We start from the raw sequence: 11901 nt of genomic DNA on the forward strand, positions 1-11901 counted from the left end.
ACAGCAAGTCAAAATGATGTCTGCCTGCTCTCTGATGCTTCAGCAGTGTAAGAAATGGTGCTGGGCACGTTTTTAGGTTTTTTTGCGAACCACAAATCAAATCTTAAAATGCTTGAATTTGGGTGAATCCATGAAATTCAACTCAAATTTTATCCTTCACAAATCAATCTGCTCATCTCTAATGTGGACTCATGGAGTCATAATCATATATTTAAGGGAATTTGTGAACAGAAAAGGAGCTTTTCTTTAAATTAAGTTTGTATTTGTTAGCTGTATATTTTGTAATTTTGCAAGTTGTATTTTTTGTTCTGAATTTTTTCTTTTTTTTTAACTGTATAATTTTTTTCCAAAACTTCTAAAGCATTATTTATTAGAGGAAAAATATAAAAAATCTTGTCATTTTCATACTGGCAACAAAGCCTAATCTTAGGGGTGCTTCACACACAGCGAGCTCGCTGCCGAGATCGCTGCTGAGTCACGCTTTTTGTGACGCAGCAGTGACCTCATTAGCGATCTCGCTGTGTGTGACACTGAGCAGCGATCTGGCCCCTGCTGCGAGATCGCTGCTCGTTACACACAGCCCTGGTTCGTTTTCTTCAAAGCCGCTCTCCCGCTGTGACACACAGATCGCTGTGTGTGACAGCGAGAGAGCGACAAATGAAGCGAGCAGGGAGCAGGAGCCGGCATCTGACAGCTGAGGTAAGCTGTATCCAAGATAAACATCGGGTAACCAAGGTGGTTACCCGATATTTACCTTAGTTACCAGCCTCTGCAGCTCTCACGCTGCCTGTGCTGCCGGCTCCGGCTCTCTGCACATGTAGCTGCTGTACACATCGGGTTAATTAACCCGATGTGTACAGCAGCTAGGAGAGCAAGGAGCCAGCGCTAAGCAGTGTGCGCGGCTCCCTGCTCTCTGCACATGTAGCTGCATTACACATCGGGTTAATTAACCCGATGTGTACTGTAGCTATGGTAGGAGAGCAAGGAGCCAGCGCTCAGTGTGCGCGGCTCCCTGCTCCCTGCACACACAGCTGTGCGCTGGTAACTAATGTAAACATCGGGTAACCATACCCGATGTTTACCTTAGTTACCAGTCTCCGCAGCTTCCAGACGACAGCTCCGTGCAAGCGCAGCGTCGCTTGCACGTCGCTGCTGGCTGGGGGCTGTTCACTGGTCGCTGGTGAGATCTGCCTGTTTGACAGCTCACCAGCGACCATGTAGCGATGCAGCAGCGATCCTGACCAGGTCAGATCGCTGGTCGGATCGCTGCTGCATCGCTAAGTGTGAAGGTACCCTAAGACTTATAGTTCCAGGTCTGTACAAAATAATATTAAATGGTCTTTATAATGACAGACAACAACTAAATATACAGTAGATAACAAAAGAGACACCATTCACAATAGATGTAGATTACAGTTCACTTCCTCCCCCTCTTTTCAAAATGACCTTTGTCCACATCTGCGCTCACTTCCACCCCTCACTTCATAATAACCCTTGTCAAAATCAGAGCATGTGTAGAAAGTTCTCCTGTAGTGAATGCCTGTTACTGGTATTGGTAATATTAGGGTTAGGTGCCAGAATGCTTTTAGCTTTTTTCCGTTTTCACTATATAAAGAAAATTTAAAGGGAATCTGTCAGCAGGTTTTTGCTATATAATCTTAAAACAGCATGGTCTGTGGTGCTGTTTGATTGCAGTGATTGTTTTAGCATCAAGACCTTATCATTGCAGGACTACATTGTCTCCTGCATGGTGGCTGACACACCCACTCCTGTGATTAGCAGCTCGCTGTCAATATAGAATGTGTATAAAGAGCCTGGTGTGGATGGGGAGAGCTCTTTGATTGTGTCAGTACCAATGCAACCAGTAAACTAAATGATACATCATTGCATTTAGGGTCTCTCTGCCTACATTATGCTGCTCTCAGATTAGGTATCAAAAACCTTCTAACAGATTCTCTTTAATTTATACATTTTATAAAAAAAATGTCAGCTTATGACATGGAGCTTGACAGCAGGGGTTAGTCTATCATCATTCACTCAATCTTGCACTCAACCTTTAGTAGAGGCAGCAAAGTGAACATAAATCACACTCCAACACAGTCCACAAACTCCAGATACACAACACGCTAAAAGTACTTGTCACAGGCAGGGAGGATGCCGCCGCTGCTGCGCGCTCGCTATCGCTCGGGTCCGGCGCTGCTGCGGCTGCTGCTGCTCGGTGGCTCGAGCGGTGGGCTGGATCTGGGGACTCGAGCGGCGCTCCTCGCCCGTGAGTGAAAGGGGTGGTTGGTTGGGGGATTTAGTCCGTGACGCCACCCACGGGTTGTGGTGAAGATGGGCACCACCGCTGCTGGTGACGGGAATCCCGGGAGCGATGGTAGGGAGCAGCTGGGATGTTGTTTTCCCCCTCCATGGGTAGGGTTCGGTGGTCCCGGGGCCCGATGATGTGACGGGGAGGTAGGGTTGGTGAGGTGCAGGGTTGCAGGGACAGCGCGGCGCAGTGCCGGATGGCACGGGTGTACTCACTCAGCAAGAGATGCACAAAGTCCTCGGTAAACCAAACGGCTGGATGGATGGGTCCCGCAGGCGGCTGCAGTGTCTCTCCCCGGACAGGTGATGGCAGCTGTCTTTCCCTGCACCTTGATGTTCTCGTTTGACTACTATGGATCCCCAACGGTAGTCCGCTCCCCGGTGTATGGGTAACGGAGGAACCCGTTTGCCCGCAGGCGCTGGCCCTTGGGTCGCTAGCCTTAGGCGGTAGCTGTGTACCCTCACAGTGTGGGCGGTTGCCTTCTATCGGGTCTTTGGTTGTTAGGAAACCCCTGAGGTTCTGGTCACATTCGGATTTGACTATTGTCGGCGGCTTCAAGCCTGGTCGGGGTCCGATGGCCCTGCCTGTGTGTGCTGGCTTTACTTCGCTCCCCGGTTGGTACCGGCGGGCCAACGCCCGACCCCGGTCCTACGGTTCTGCGTTGCTTCACCACTCCTGCAGACGGCCACCACCGTCTGCCAACCTTGCTGTCAGTGCCTGGGCCACAAACCCAGACACCCAAGTGTTTACTCCTCTAACTTCCACCTCCTGGACTAAACTGTTCTTTTTCCCACCTCCAGGCCTGTGAACTCCTCGGTGGGTGGGGCCAACCACTTGGCTCCGCCCCACCTGGTGTGGACATCAGACACTTGAGGGAGGCATCAAGGGTTTTGTGTTTGGCTGGTGTCCCTATCTAATGGGGGTGGGGGTGTTTGTGTGTTATCTGTGATGACCTGGCTAGTCCAGGGCACCACATTCCCCCTTGGAGAAATGCAGACCATCCGCAGGCTGCCCGTCCATCACCGGTTTTATTTATTTTTTTGTTTTTTTCCAAAACTGTAAAAATATAAATTAACATGTAAACATTTTGAACATATAAGCATTTTTGTGAGGACACTTTTAATAATGACGGACGGACGGATGTCTTCCGCTCTCCAACCCAAGCAACCTAGCCCTGATGCTGCCCCTAAGAAGTGGGCAGCACCCCTTGACCCCAGTCCAGGTTCAAGCTGCCCGAGCGGGAACGGGTACGGTAACTCGCACCCGGCTGTCATTTCAGGGGACCCCACGTCCTTGGGGGACCCCTGACCCCCGGACGATGGCCACTGGTCCTGGTGGTGGCCGGGCCCCAGCCTGCTCTACTGTGGGCCCTTCCTCCAATCTGCCTCTCCGGAGGCGGCAACGGCTTTCATCCCATAAAATTATTTACATGCCCACCAGTTCGTGGGTGGCCTGCCAGTTCTCGGCCGTGTCCATGAGTAGTCTCTCATGCAGGTGATAAACACATAAAGTCCCTTCGGGGTCAACATGCCGGCAACGGCCGGAATAATCAGGTAGACAATCAGATGAAGGTCACGGTTGATTAATGTCATTCAATCAAACTGCTGAGGGTCCCAACGGGGGACAACTACTTGCAACGGCAATGCGCTGCCACTACTTGTGGTCGTACTCCTCCAGGACCTTTTCTAACTCTACATCTGGACGGCTAGGTGGAGGAGGAGGGGGCTGGGGCCGCATCTGCTCACCGTGGCTCTTCCTCTGCTTGACGTCCAGGACGAACCAGCCCCTCTCCCCGCAGTGGCGGGTGTAAGTCACCAGGTCGCCCGGCAACAGATCACTACCTGGATGGCACGTGGGGAGGTGCGAATTGACATCGCGGCGGGCCATAAATACTTCAGCCTCCAGGCCCGGCTCATAGATGAAGCCGAACCCCCTCCGTTGGTCAAACTGCCGGACTTGGCCCTCGTACACCGGGCCCCGCACCCGAAAGGTGGCATGGTGGAGTGCATCCTTCTCCCTGATCACCCTCGCCATCACTTCGGCCCTCTGCTGCTCCCTGGCGGCAGTCTCCCGGCCCAACGGGTTTTGTTCCCTGTCCCAATAAGGGGCGTTGGCAGACCCCTGCGCCCGGGTCGGGCCCCGCTGGACCGCGCCCACACCGGCCACTACCGGTTCTCTTTCGTGGGGGTCCTGCGGTGTCGTGGTCTGTACTGCTGCTTTGCAGTGGCGGCCCGGCGCAGCCTCAGTGGAGGCGGGGAATTCAGGGTCAGTAAGCCTCACCGGTTGGGCCTTCAGGCCGCAGCGGCCGGTTCTTCCACGGCCGGGCGGACTGCCGGAGGCAGGACGGTCTCGGGTGCGGCCACTTCCGGGGCCGACGGCTTCTCATCGCAAACGGCTACTTCCCGCGGGGCCTTCCACGGTAGTGGGAGGGACACAGGCCGTTCCCGAACAACGCCCCCAGGCCAGTCCTCTAGGGCGGACGGGTTGGCTTCCGCTACCGGTGTTGGGGGTAGCGGACCGAGCGGTGGGGCGACAGCAACCTTTACGGATGGCGGGAGAGGCAGGAGGGTGAGTGGGCGCAGGCCGGGCCCCTCAGCCGCAGCGGCCGGTCCTTCTCGGACACAGTGGCGTGGGTCGCTTACCCGCTCCTCCAACTCTGCCTCCACCTCGCGTCTCCGCACGGCCACCGCCACTTCCTCCATCTCAGCCACCCAGTGCTCCATCAAGAATCGGACCTGGGCTTGAAGGCGGCAGCACATCTGTGCGGTCCGGACTTCCACCCACGCCGCTGTTCCTGGTGTGGGCTCGGGGATTTCCGCGGTGCCGGACGGACGGGACATCATGCGTGGCCGTGTTCCAGGAACCAATTGTTTACAGAGTCCTGGCATCCCCGCTTTTATAGCCTCGGCTACATTAGGCAGACGTACACCCACCCCCCCTTGGTTTTCTTCAGCACTTCCATTTGTTGGGGGCGGGGCTTCGCTTTCGCGCCTTCCCTACTCGGAGAAGACGCTCGAGCGGGAGATTTTCGCGCCAGGATGGCGGCGCTCCAAAATGTTCGGCCGGACACCACCGGCGGAGATCACAAGGCGCACTTCTACTGGTAAGTAGATGGGTTCAATCCTGTTTGTGACGCCAAGTTGTTGCAGGCGGGGAGGACGCCGCCGCTGCTGCGCGCTCGGTAACGCTCGGGTCCGGCACTGCTGCGGCTGCTGCTGCTTGGTGGCTCGAGTGGTGGGCTGGATCCGGGGACTCGAGCGACGCTCCTCGCCCGTGAGTGAAAGGGGTGGTTAGTTTGGGGGATTTAGTCCGTGACGCCACCCACGGGTTGTGGTGAAGATGGGCACCACCGCTGCTGGTGACGGGAATCCCGGGAGCGATGGTAGGGAGCAGCTGGGATGTTGTTTTCCCCTCTGTGGGTAGGGGTCGGTGGTCCCTGGGCCCGGTGGTGTGACGGGGAGGCAGGGTTGGTGAGGTGCAGGGTTGCAGGGACAGCGCGGCGCGGTGCCGGATGGCACGGGTGTACTCACTCAGCAAGAGATGCACAAAGTCCTCGGTAAACCAAACGGCTGGATGGACGGGTCCCGCAGCCGGCTGCAGTGTCTCTCCCGGACAGGTGATGGCGGCTGTCTTTCCCTGCACCTTGATGTACTTGATTGACTACGATGGATCCCCAACGGTAGTCCGCTCCCTGGTGTATGGATGCCGGAGGAGCCCGTTTGCCCACAGGCGCTGGCCCTTGGGTCTCTAGCCTTAGGCGGTAGCTGTGTACCTTCACGGTGTGGGCGGTTGCCTTCTAATGGGTCTTTGGCTGTTAGGAAACCCCTGGGGTTCCGGTCACACTCGGATTTTACTATTGTCAGCGGCTCCAAGCCTGGTCGGGGTCCGATGGCCCTGCCTGTGTGTGCTGGCTTCACTTCGATCCCCGGTCGGTACCGGCGGGCGAACGCCCGACCCCGGTCCTACGGTTCTGCGTTGCTTCACCACTCCTGCAGATGGCCACCACCATCTGCCAACCTTGCTGTCAGTGCCTGGGCCACAAACCCAGACACCCAAGTGTTCACTCCTCACACTTCAAACTCCAAACTCTATCTGACACTTTTCCCGCCTCCAGGCCTGTGAACTCCTCGGTGGGTGGGGCCAGCCGCTTGGCTCCGCCCCACCTGGTGTGGACATCAGCCCCTGGAGGGAGGCAACAAGGGTTTTATGTTTGGCTAATGTTACTGTCTAATGGGGGTGGGGGTGTTTGAGTGTTACCTGTGATGACCTGGCTAGTCCAGGGCGCCACATTACCATACAAAAGACCAGATTATGTACGAGCCGTGTCTTCATCACCAGTGAAATGTTCCTCGATTTGAAGACCTTGTCCAGTGACTTCATTGTTGATTTGCCCATAGCTATTCTGCTATTGACTTCATATAATATAGACCATTCTAGAAACTTGAACCCAGAAAAGGTCATTTTAAAGATGGGTTAAACAATGGGAATTTGATCCCATGTTGGGAGTCAGCCTGAACCAGTTGTGATCCATAAACCTTCCCTACCTTCAAGGAAATAGAAAAAAATACTTTAATAGGAAATATTTAGGAATTTCTATTATTTCTCCATTTTTATTTTATGACTGTTTTGCTTATTTGCGTGTCGCCTTGTTTTCTCTTTTTATATATACCTTTTCTTGTTAGCGCTGTATTTTTCATATTAAGGTTTAAAACTTTAATAAGTTTGGATCTTCCATGTGTGGAGCCCTGTGCCTAGTCGCCACAATTAATATCACACAATTACATGTGTATTGCCATCTGTACAACATGTATTGTAAACCTTGATGAGAATATGGTTATCTCTGCTGCTCACAACAAAACACACATTTGCATACACTCCCTTACTGGGGTTGTCACTTGAGAGAAAACCAACTCTTGAGTGATGAGCCCTAGAAGGAGCAAGTGGAGGAGCTTAGTTGTGAGATAAATTTGAGTTGGTGGCAGTTAGTTGATGTGTCCAAGGGAAGGGCTTCTTGGTTACCCGATGTTTACCGTGGTTACCAGCGTCCGCAGAAGCCGGCTCCCTGCTGCCTGCACACGTAGCAGAGTACACATCGGGTAATTAACCCGATGTGTACTGTGGCTAGGAGTGCAGGGAGCCAGCGCTAAGCGGTGTGCGCTGGTAACCAAGGTAAATATCGGGTTGGTTACCCGATATTTACCTTAGTTACCAAGCGCAGCATGTTTCCACGTGTAGCAACGCTCCAGCAATCCCTGCCAGGTCAGGTTGCTGGTGAGATCACTGGAGCATCGCTTAGTGTGACATCTCACCAGCAACCTCCTAGCAACTTACCAGCGATCCCTAACAGGTTGTATCGTTGTTGGGATCGCTGGTAAGTTGTTTAGTGTGACTGCGCCCTTAGAGAGAAATCACAGGATAAGGACCTCATGGTCAGAGACTAGAAGGAACAAGGCAAATAGGAAGACCAGCAACCTGATGACTTGACACTATCAAGTTAACAGTGGAGAAGACCCTGTTGGACGTTTAGGCTTGCACAGGATCCATCTTCTTACAGAGAGTTCATCCACCAAGTCGCTGTGGCTTGAGATTGAGCTGAAGAGCATTAAATAAATATACATAAATATCAAATGATGGAAATATAACTGGTCAGTAAATGGACTGTAAACTAATAAGGAGTTGAGCACTTTGCATATTACGTGCCTTGTTTTGTGCATCCCCCTCCCTACAGTAAATGTGAGATTTCCAGTTGGCTAGAAAGGGCATTTGCCCAACCTTTGAAGCTCTTGTCTTACCAGGCAAAAGGGTCAGGAATGACATTCTCTGTAGCCCCAGCGATGCCTTCTTAGTTCTGAATTCCTATTGGCCTCTGACCTGTAATAAGAGTTCCTAGATGTTATGGCCCTTTGTGTAATGGTAATCCTGTAAATGGCTGATTTAATCTAATGTTATATTGACATTATAATTTCCCTTACTCTAGATATTAATGATAATATGAAATGTTTTAACCTTACTAAGATAGGCATTTTTCTCGATTGACAGTCTCCTCACATCTTATGTATACAAGCAATTGAGGGAAAAGAACAACCATTTGCCGACCATTAACAAAGCAAATGAGAAACCTTTTATTCAATCACCCAGCACAATACTCATAAGTATTTTATCATCAATCTCTTAACACCTGCTGGCGTTCCTTGTCCTAGTTAAAAAGTGAGAAAACAATATCTCTTTATCTTGTTGATTTTCAAGATAAATATCGCAAAACACCTATAAACAGCTTGTAATATCTATTTTAGACTTGAGCAACAAGTTTTTAGTTCTCAAAGTATAATTTAGAAGCTGACATTTTCTTACCATTATGGTTTTTACAGTTAGGGCTAAGCCACACGGCGAGAAAATCGGTGCGAGTGGAGTGCGATTAAACATCGCATTCCCCTCGGACCAATTCTAGCCTGTGTGTCAGCACACATGGGCGATTATTTTCTCAGCCCTAATCGGACTGAGAAAACAATCGCAGCATGCTGCGATTGTAAGCTGAGTCTCTTTCTCTCGCACCCATTCAAGTGAATGGGGCGAGAGAAAAATCGCACTGCACTCGCGGTACACCGGTGTACTGCTAGTGCAGTGCGAGAATGGCAATAGCCGGCTACGCAGTAGAGAGGGAGAGAAATCCCTCCCTCCCCTCCTGAGTGCCGGCCCGCCCCCCGCAGCTGAGGTCTGCTCGCACGAACGGACCTCAGTTGCAAGGACACAGGCATGACACTCGGCTCTGCTGTACTGCCAGCACGAGCCGAGTCTCATGCAAGTGGATCGCAGTAGTGCCCGTGTGGCCCCAGCCTAACACCTGCTCCATGATCGGACCGAGCCAACTAATCTTGTAAAGGTAAAGAAACAGAAAACCAGAGGAATTGTATTCTGACTACTACCTAGAGAGTCCTCATTGGGAACAATAGAAATGTTAGACTCATAAAGATATTCGAAGTTACTACATTTTAATTGATTTTAATTGTCACTTTGGAATGCTTCAGTTCCCTTGTGGTGGCGCTGCAGGAGAATTAAGCACTTACTGGCAGTGTCCACATAGATTACAGCTAATTACTGATGTGCATGTAATGAATATCAGTACAACAACATAAGGTGGGCACCAGAGTGGACAAAAACCACTGCAAAACATGCATCAACACACAAACAAAACATCCAGGACACTGTCATACATGTGACAGTTCCAAATAACTAAATCAAGTTTCATATTTTTATTGGAAAATAACAAATCTGATAGATACAAACTAAATTAAAACATTTCAAAATACAAAAAAATGTACGTCACTTAAGCGGGCTTTACACGCTACGATATATCTAACGAGATGTCGGCGGGGTCACGTCGTAAGTGACGCACATCCGGCATCGCTTGATATATCGTAGCGTGTGACAGCTATGAACGAGCAGAAATGCTCACCTTCTCGTTCATCGCTGACACGTCGTTCATTTTCTAAAAATTGAACATCCGGTTGTTCAATGTTCCCGAGGCAGCACACATCGCTCCGTGTGACATCCCGGGAACGATGAACACAGCTTACCTGCGTCCCGCCGGCAATGCTGAATGAAGGAGGTGGGCGGGGTGTTATGTCCCGCTCATCTCCGTTCCTCCGCTTCTATTAGCCGGCCGCTGTGTGACGTCGCTGTGACGCCGAACGTCCCTCCCCCTTCAGGATGTGGATGTTCGCCGCCCACAGCGAAGTCATTTGGAAGGTAAGTACGTGTGACGGGGGTTTACAACATTGTGCGACACGGGCAACAAATTGCCCGTACCGCACAAACGATGGGGATGAGTGCGATCGCAAATGCGATCGCACGATTAATTGAAACGTGTAAAGCAGGCTTTAGTTCCTCCTGTAACTGTTGAACTATGTGTTACTCTGTGATGTCTTTATTGTCTGTACATGTCCCCACTCAATTATAAAGTCCGGGGGAATATGTTGGCACTATGTAAATAAAATAATTACCAATGTTGAGGGTTACCTTATGTAATCCATCTAGGGCCCACAGTCTCCACGCGCATCAATGGTATTACTAGCTACCTCAGGGGATCCCCTAAGGAAGCTAGTAATGTCAGTGATACGCGTCGGGACTGGATATGGGATGAACCCTCATTTATTAGCACATAACCCAAACTACATAGCCCAATAGAATAAAATACACAACATGTTATTTTTTGGTGTCAAAAGGCCACAGCTTTTAACTTAAAATTACATGAATAAAATGAGTCAGGAAAAATGCTAGGCAAGTGTATTCTGAGATTCACAGACACTGTGAGACCTCCGAGCTGCCTTCTATTCTATACAGCAATCAACAGGCAGCAATCCATGGGCGGCATGCGCTGACTTGCCAAAGTAGCAAAGCCAGTCCAGTTCAAGGGCTCCAAAGACTCTAACTAAGATCCTAATTCCTGTGCTTAACAGCAAAGCCTCCCCTGGATGACTTTACCATCATCATATCCTCCAGGCTGGTCACCACAGCTCAGCCTATTCACGGCCGTTGTGTAACAGCCTCTATTAAATTAAGATAATTATCCCCAACCACAATATCATAGCTGTGACAACGTTATACCAATCAGATTTGCTGTTTTAACCTCTTAATTTACTTCATTTTTTTTTATTTATTTATAATTTTTTTTCTCTCTCTTTCTCTCTCTCCCCCCCTGTGTATATATATATATATATATATATATATATATATATACACACACACATTATATATAGAGTTGACACATACTATCGAAAAAGACACATATGCATGTTTTTCTCACTATCTGACATGGAATCAGAATAAACCTTTTCCGTTTTAGGTCAATTAGAATAATCAAAATTATTTATATTTGCCAAATGCCAGAATAATCTCCTCATACCTAACCGACTGAACTTTCAGCATCTCCAAATCTCATACCACTTCCTCATCTCACCCACTATCTGTCGGTGTCCCCCAAGGTTCAGTTTTTGGACGACTGCTTTTCTCCATCTACACCTTCAGCCTGGGACAGCTCATAGGGTCCCACAGCTTTCAGTATCATCTCTACGCTGATGATATACAGATCTACCTCTCTGTACCTGACCCCACCTCCTTACTAACCAGAATCCCACAATGTCTGTCTGCTATTTGATCCTTTTTCTCTGCTCGATTTCTAAAACTGAACATGGACAAAACAGAATTCATTATCTTTCCTCCTCCTCAATCAACACCCCCAATTGACCTATCCATCAAGGTCAATGACTGCTCACTCTCCCCAGTCCCACATGCTCACTGCCTAGGGGTAACTTTAGACTTTGCTCTCTCCTTCAAGCCACACATCCACGCTCTCTTCATTTCCTGCCAACTCAAAAATATTTTCCGGATTCGTACATCTCTTTTCCAAGAAGATGCAAAAACACTAGTGCATGCCCTTATTATCTCCCGCCTGGACTATTGCAACCCCCTTCTCTGTGGTCTCTCTACTAACAGTCTGGCAACCCTACAATCTATTCTAAATTATTCTGCCCGACTAATCCACCTGTCCCCCCGCTACTCCCCGACCTCACTTCTCTACCAATCCCTTCACT

Source organism: Anomaloglossus baeobatrachus, chromosome 3 (genome assembly GCF_048569485.1).
Source record: "Anomaloglossus baeobatrachus isolate aAnoBae1 chromosome 3, aAnoBae1.hap1, whole genome shotgun sequence".
NCBI classification, from domain to species: domain Eukaryota; kingdom Metazoa; phylum Chordata; class Amphibia; order Anura; family Aromobatidae; genus Anomaloglossus; species Anomaloglossus baeobatrachus.